The sequence below is a fragment of the Halichoerus grypus genome, chromosome 1, assembly GCF_964656455.1.
Source record: "Halichoerus grypus chromosome 1, mHalGry1.hap1.1, whole genome shotgun sequence".
Classification (NCBI taxonomy): domain Eukaryota; kingdom Metazoa; phylum Chordata; class Mammalia; order Carnivora; family Phocidae; genus Halichoerus; species Halichoerus grypus.
The window spans coordinates 71,524,265-71,531,107 of record NC_135712.1 but is presented as its reverse complement, the minus strand read 5'-3'; the positions used below and the strand labels follow the sequence as shown (position 1 = coordinate 71,531,107).

Below are 6,843 nucleotides of genomic sequence, written 5' to 3'. Positions count from 1 at the left end.
CGAAGCCGAAGCCAAGCGGACCCGCCCTCTCGCGATATCTAGGGAGGGGCGGGGGCGGGGCGAGAACAAAGCCAACCTCCTCGCCCCGCCCCCTCCCGGTCTTTCGGTTGGCTTGCTCGGGCGTGGAGTCCGGGAGCTGTTACAGGGAACGTTCGGAGAGGTGCCTGGTTTGCCTCCGTATAAAGGTACAGATCGCTCCAGGCACCCTCACTCCCACCACCTCATAAGGTCCATATTGTTATTTTTGTGTTTTATAAATCGGAAAACTGAGGCTCACGGTGACATCATTCCACAAAGATGTTTGCTGATTTTCAGAGAAATGATATATGTGTCACCTCTTTCCTTCCATTTAATCGCGTAGAAAGTTTTAGCTGTTATAAATTCATGGAATATCAGCATTAGAGTGCTCCTTAGAGACCTATTATGAAATCACAGAATACTGACTTTTATGAAATCATAGAATACCAGCTTTGAAATAGTCTAACTTGTTTTACCATTGGAGTAAAGTTCAGAGAGGGGTGACCTGACCACCACTGTCACACAACCATAGTGTGTGGTCATAGAACTTGAGACTTCTGACCTCTGATGTCTCTGAGTCTGGTGTTTCCCCATTCTACCACATTCTCCCTATGTGTTTGTAATCCCATGGAAGGTATTGCTGGCATAAATTTCTAGAATTGTGATTTATAATCTGTCTCCCTAAAAAAAAATCTAGGAAATTCATTTAAGGTAGCCAGTTGTCCAACACTGGATGAAATAGGCCGGAAATCTTGGGTGCTGTTTGGGTAGTTGTAAGAAGAATCCCAAAGGAGAAAACCAAGAACCAAAAACCTCACACACACACAACCTCCCCAGGTCCATGTTATTCTGTGCCTGGGTGTGAAGGAAAGATTTCAGAGAGCTCTTTGATGAGAGGAGAGAGCTTGAGCCTCTAGGGTGTCAGGATAAGTGGGTGTCCAGGTTGGGGGTGCTGTGGATATTGTGAGGAGATGGGGATTCTGTGAAAAACAGGAAAGGGCAGAAGTTTGAAGCCCTGGGAACAATCTCAGAACTATGCTGTATATAAAGTCAAGCTAGGGCTAGCCCAGGGAGTGGTGTCTACTCCAGGCACCCAGCCTCTCTCCATGCAGTGCCAGCACTGGGAGTTGTACAGACGGGAAAAGTTGAGGTCTCAGAGATTCAGCAAGTTGCTTCCTGTTATGGATTGAATTGTATCCCCCCTAAAAGTAAGATATGTTGAAGTACCTCAGAGTGTAAACTTATTTGGAAATACGGTTAAGTGCAGATCTAATTAGTTAAATTAATATGAGGTCATACTGGAGTAGGGTGGGCCCCTAATCCAATATGACTCTTTTTTTTTTTTTTAAGATTTTATTTATTTATTTGACAGAGAGAGAGATAGTGAGAGCAGGAACACAAGCAGGGGAAGTGGGAGAGGGAGAAGCAGGCTTCCCGCCGAGCAGGGAGCCCGATGCGGGGCTCAATCCCAGGACCCCGGGACCACGACCCGAGCCGAAGGCAGACGCCCAACGACTGAGCCACCCAGGTGCCCCCCAGTATGACTCTTGTCTCTGTAAGAAGCTGGCCGTGTGAAGACAAGGAGGACACCATGTGATGACAGAAGATTGGACTGATACACCCATAAGCCAGGGAAAAGCAGAGTGATCTGGGAGAAGGATGGAACAGATTCTCCTTTAGAGCTCTCAGAAGGAAGCAGCCCTGCTGACACCTTGATTTTGGACTTCAAGCTTCAGAACTGTGAGACTCTAAATTTCTGTTGTTTAAAGGTACCCAGTTTGTGGTACTTTGTTATGGCAGCCCTGTAGACCCCCTTCCCTCCCACTCCTTCCCCCAGTTCCCAACTCCCTCCTCGCCAGGCTTTCTCCTACTGCCCTTTCCTGATCAGGCCTCATCATCCTCATGACCAGCTAGAGCAGAGCAGACTAGTTCACCCAGAACTGCCATCTCCAGGAGACCAGCCCCTTGGGGATTCATAGATCACAGTCTGGAAGGGATCTTGTCAATCCCACCAGTAGCCATCCAGCCTCTTCTCCAATAACCCAATGACCAGGAGCTTGCCATCCCCCAACGCAGCTCATTTTATCTTCGGACAGTTTTTACTTCAGTTCTTCCTCAGGTTGAGCTAACACCTGGTTCCCAGCAACATGGGTCCACTGGGGTAGGGAGTGGGGTGAGAGAATGTGTCAGGGGGTAAGGGCTGTACTCTATCTTACCCCGATGGCAGCCCGCTCACTCATCTCCTATCTCTGGGCCCCACATCTCAACTCCCTTAACACAGGCTCTGCACCTTAAGGAGCAACACAGTTCATGTCCTTAGAACTTTGCTCCTCAGAAATGACTTCAGTGTTCCTTAAAACTATTCTGCTTTTATTGTCTGCCCTCCCCCACCCCCTGCCCCCCAGTCTCGCTGAGATTCTGGCATGGAACAGTAAATGAATGACTGCTGAATGAAGATAATGGAGGGGAAGTGAGCAGGAAGGGCAGAAAGGCAACAGCTTTGCCAGTCACGGTCCCCTGTGTTCCCCAGGGATTTCCCCAGGTGGGCCCTCCACAGTCACTCTTGGCACCTCCCCCTCCTGGCCCCATCTCTGTTCTATGCCACAGGTTTCCAGCTGCCCTCCTCCCTCACCACCACTGGCTCTGACCTCACACCCTGATAGCCCCACCCAGCCCCTGGGCCGGAGAGAAGGTTCTCATTAAAGGGGAAGCAGGATGGCCACCTCCCTTCCTGAGTCCTCTCCACCACATTTTCTCACACCTGCGTTGCCTCTCTTGCCCTGTCAGCAGGAGCCCAGGTCAGCAGTGGTAATCCTGTTTTCAAGGGAATACACAAAACTTCCCATCATATTCTAAATTATTGGGCAGATTTGCTTTGTTCCTGCTTGGGCCCACAGTCACCTCCCTGAACCTGTGACGGGGCTCCTAATTAAGCACTGCCTTGCTTTGAGACCCTCTAAAGAAAAGGCCTACCATAGTATAACCTCATGTGTTTTATTACAGTTAATAAAATAAAATACATTGGAACAGGAAGTAATGAGGAGTTCTCTGAAGAACCTTGAAAAAATGTTTCCCTCATCAAAATTCAAACTTTGCCTCGCATATTATTTCTTCCACCTCCAACCCCACTAAAAGTGAGTGCACACAAAGAGGACTTTCTTAATATTTAAAAAAAAATAATAATAAAATGTTAGTTTGCAAGACTGTGAGTGCCAGTACAGCTTTTCCTTATATTTTAGAATAATTGAACCACTTGATCCCTCAGCATGGCCCAAAGATTTCCAAATGCCTCTAAATAGAGCTCTCCTTCTATGCCTTGCTGAGATCCACTCTTATAGGAAGTAATCTGGACAAAACAGCCCAAACACTAAATTTGGCTGTATTGGTATTATTTCCTGAGTGTTGAGGGTTTGGCTGCCAAGAGATGGATTGTGGATGGAATCTTCCATTGTGGATCCAGTTTCTGGAGGTAGCTATTGAGCTCAAGACAAATCATATATATAAAAATATATTCATGTTTAAGGATTATCTCACAGTTATTCCTGCTTTCTTTTGAAGACTTCATATGGTTGCCTGGTTCAATGCTACATATAGAGAGGAGGACAGGAGATACTTTTAATGTACACGTGTATGTGGCTAAGCCACTTGGCTCTCTGCTCATTGAAATTGGCTAACTGAGGCCAATGCCACTTGGTTTCTCACCAAGAACAGAATTTCAAACCTAGCAAGGGCTTCAGTGGCTGGCTCTACCCAGCCTGCCTACGTCATCAACCAAGGTTCACTGAGCAGAGAAAGATAGTACCTGCCTTCCAACCTCTGGAACAGTACCCAAAGGTTTGACTTAATGACCGCTAGTCAACAGTAGCTCTTTCCCTGCCAAGAATAGCACATTGTTCGTTTCCTTTTCAAGTAATCCCCCCACAGGAATAGAAAATCACACATTTTGTAGTACACGTGGTAGAAATTCATGGTAGCAGGGGCAAGATTATTTAAACCAAATACAAAAAGTATTCAAAAAGAGAGAAAGCCAAGGACAAAGATGAATCATTTTCTGCTTTAAAAAAATGACTTTGATTTGCAACTTTGCACTGTTCTCTTCAAAGGTATCTCCCAAAAATTTCCTTAACCTTACCACAAAATCCCCCAGTGTGCCAAAATACTTTTCTGAAAAGACTCACAGAACATAGACAGATCTGTCAGGTATACAAAGGTTTTGTTAGTTTCCAAATGTTTCCTGACCCTTTAAAAACTAGCTAAATTGAGGGAATTTCAGGAAGCACTTCCTTTTTCCAAATTTGTCAGACAAAAAAAAAAAAAAAGGAAAGAGAAAAGAAGGCAGGATAAGTAGTGTGAAGAGCCTTGGAATGGTAAGTAGGAAATTGAATTATTTTCTTGGCTAAGCCACAAATTTATCTTGTGCCTGCCAGAAATCACTCAGTTTTTTGTGACTAAATTTTCCATACATGTCAACTGGTCTGGTTTGTAAATTATTGCAAGAAGTAAGCAAGCAGTGCCATATGCTGTAATTTCATTGTGCTAATGTTGCCAGACTCTATTGCGTTTTAATATTCTGTGAACTCATAATGGAATCAGGAGTATAGATTTTGGCTCAGAATACATGTGATGTTCGTATAGACACTTCCTGGAAAACCCGAAATGCACTTTGAAGTCTGTATAGCCATTGTTTACACTAGGAAGACTTTTTCCTTTAATAACTATGTTTATGTTCACTTGCATTTATTCTACTTTGAAATTTCTCAGATATGTAATCTTCTTATTTGTATCTGATTGTTGTCACAGTCTCCGGATTGGTCTAGGGGCCAGTTTCCATTTTCCTTGCTGTCTGTTCGTCTTCACACTGCTCTCATGCTAAAACAAAAATTGGGTTACATCATGAGCCTGAATTTATAAATTCAATTCTGCTTTTCCAGCTGTGGCGTAGAGCACGGAGCAAGTAGATCCTTCCCCACTTTTGTCATTTGCTCAAGGAGCTCTGTCTTCAGTGACTGCTCGTTGCATAAGATAAAGTCCAAATTCCTTGGGCCTCCACAGCCTGGCCCCATCTGTTTCTCTTTTCACATCCCCTTCCTTTCTCCCTGTGTTCTTCACACCAGCTCTTTCTCAAGGTGCCAGAGCGCCCCATGTGCCTTCACTTTTTCATGCCTTTCCCAATCTGTGTGAAATGCCATCCTCCTTTCTTGCCCTGGGACTCCCCCAGCTCAAAGGTCACCTCCTTCCCCACTCCACTCAGGCAGTTAGTCTTTGCCTCCGCCGAGATCCCCAGGAACAGCTTGCATTCCTCTATCTCATGGGGTCATAATTTTCTAAGTGTCTGTCTCTCACATAGTGGCCTCTTAGGGGCAGGTGCATTGCTCCCTTTACTCGCCAACAGCACAGATTAATGAATGTGGTGTCTGTCCATAAAAAGCCCTCAACAAGTGTTGATCAAAGCAGTGAATAAACCATTCTGAAATTCCCCCATCCAAGTGATGGTGCCCTTAAAAACATGGAAAATGAGCTGATTATATATCTTGTTCTACGTGCCAGATTGTGGTGTGAACAGCTGTAATGCTGGAAAGGAAATTATAGAAATGAGGGCTACTGAAGAGGGTAGAGGAGGCATTGAGGAGGATGTTTGTCCTGCTGACAATCAGTCAAGAATCTTTATTGAGGGCTTTTTATATGCCAGACCCTGTCCTAGGTACTACCTGTAGCTTGGTTTCATAAACTGAACTATAGCAGTGGTTTCTTTCTTTTCATTTTAGGTTCAGAACCCTTCTTAAAAAAAAAAGTCATCGCTAGAAACACACTTGCGCATGCGTGCATGTGCACACATGCACATCTACTTTTTTTTTTTTTTATGCACATCTACTTTTAATTAGGTCTCTCCAAGCTTTGGTTCTATGCTCTGTGAGAATAAAGTTGCTTTTTTTTGAGGGTATATCTTCCTATTTGTGTCATTCAGGTGTTGTATTATGTGGGCATGTGCTCTGGATAGGATTCCAGACCCTCCATGCTCTGCTGGGGCCGACGTGGGGGGGTGCGGCGGGGAACCCTCAGGAGGACACACAGAGTTCTCACAAGACCACCTGGTGTCTAGCTCTCTCCCCCATGGACAGGAAAGTCAGGGGAAAGCAAAACAAGGGACACTGCGGAGAGAGGCTCACGTTCGGGAAACCAGCAGCCAGAGCCACGTGGGTTGGTGGTTTTTGTGCAAACATTCTCATCTGTGAAACATAAAGCAGGAAATGATGAAGGTTTCCAATAATCTTTTTTTTATATCTCTTATCAAGAACATTCTAGGGCACGAAAGAATTTGCTTCTCACCATTTCTCATATGGGGTTTTCTAGCCAGCATCTTGAATGAAATTGAATTAAAAATGAAGCCAAAGTAAAAACTAGTTTTGTCCCTAGGATTTTTTTTTTTTTTTTAACTGGGGCACCTATATTGTTGTATTGTAGATAACTAACTAGAATGTTCTTTCTAACTGCCTGCCATTAATAGTTTACCTACTTGGAAACCCAATTCTGTCCAAAATAAGACCTCGGTTCACATTAATTTTGTTTCAGTTTTATGAAGATCTATCCTACCCCTAATATTTTGGTATTCTTAAATACACTCTTCAGCTGTGCTTGTCAAAAACAATTGTATTTGCCACATTTCAGAAGGGTGCAGAAACACATTTGATTCTGTGCTAGAAAGGGTTGCAGTGTAGGATTGTGGAGCTTTATGGGTGATCATAGCTGAAACTCACTTTGATCTTACTAGATCTCGTCAAATAGAAAACAATGATTTAAGGCTGCATGCAGAATAAATTCTACCTG

At 44.3% G+C, this 6,843-nt stretch overlaps 1 long non-coding RNA gene across 1 annotated transcript; it reads left to right on the top strand.

Moving 5' to 3' along the window:
- The first annotated feature begins 29 nt into the window (after window positions 1-29).
- Window positions 30-3,045, top strand: LOC118528403 (uncharacterized). The gene is made up of 2 exons (XR_013445912.1): window positions 30-185; window positions 1,391-3,045. It is a non-coding gene; the product is annotated as an uncharacterized LOC118528403 (long non-coding RNA).
- The last annotated feature ends 3,798 nt before the right edge of the window (window positions 3,046-6,843 follow it).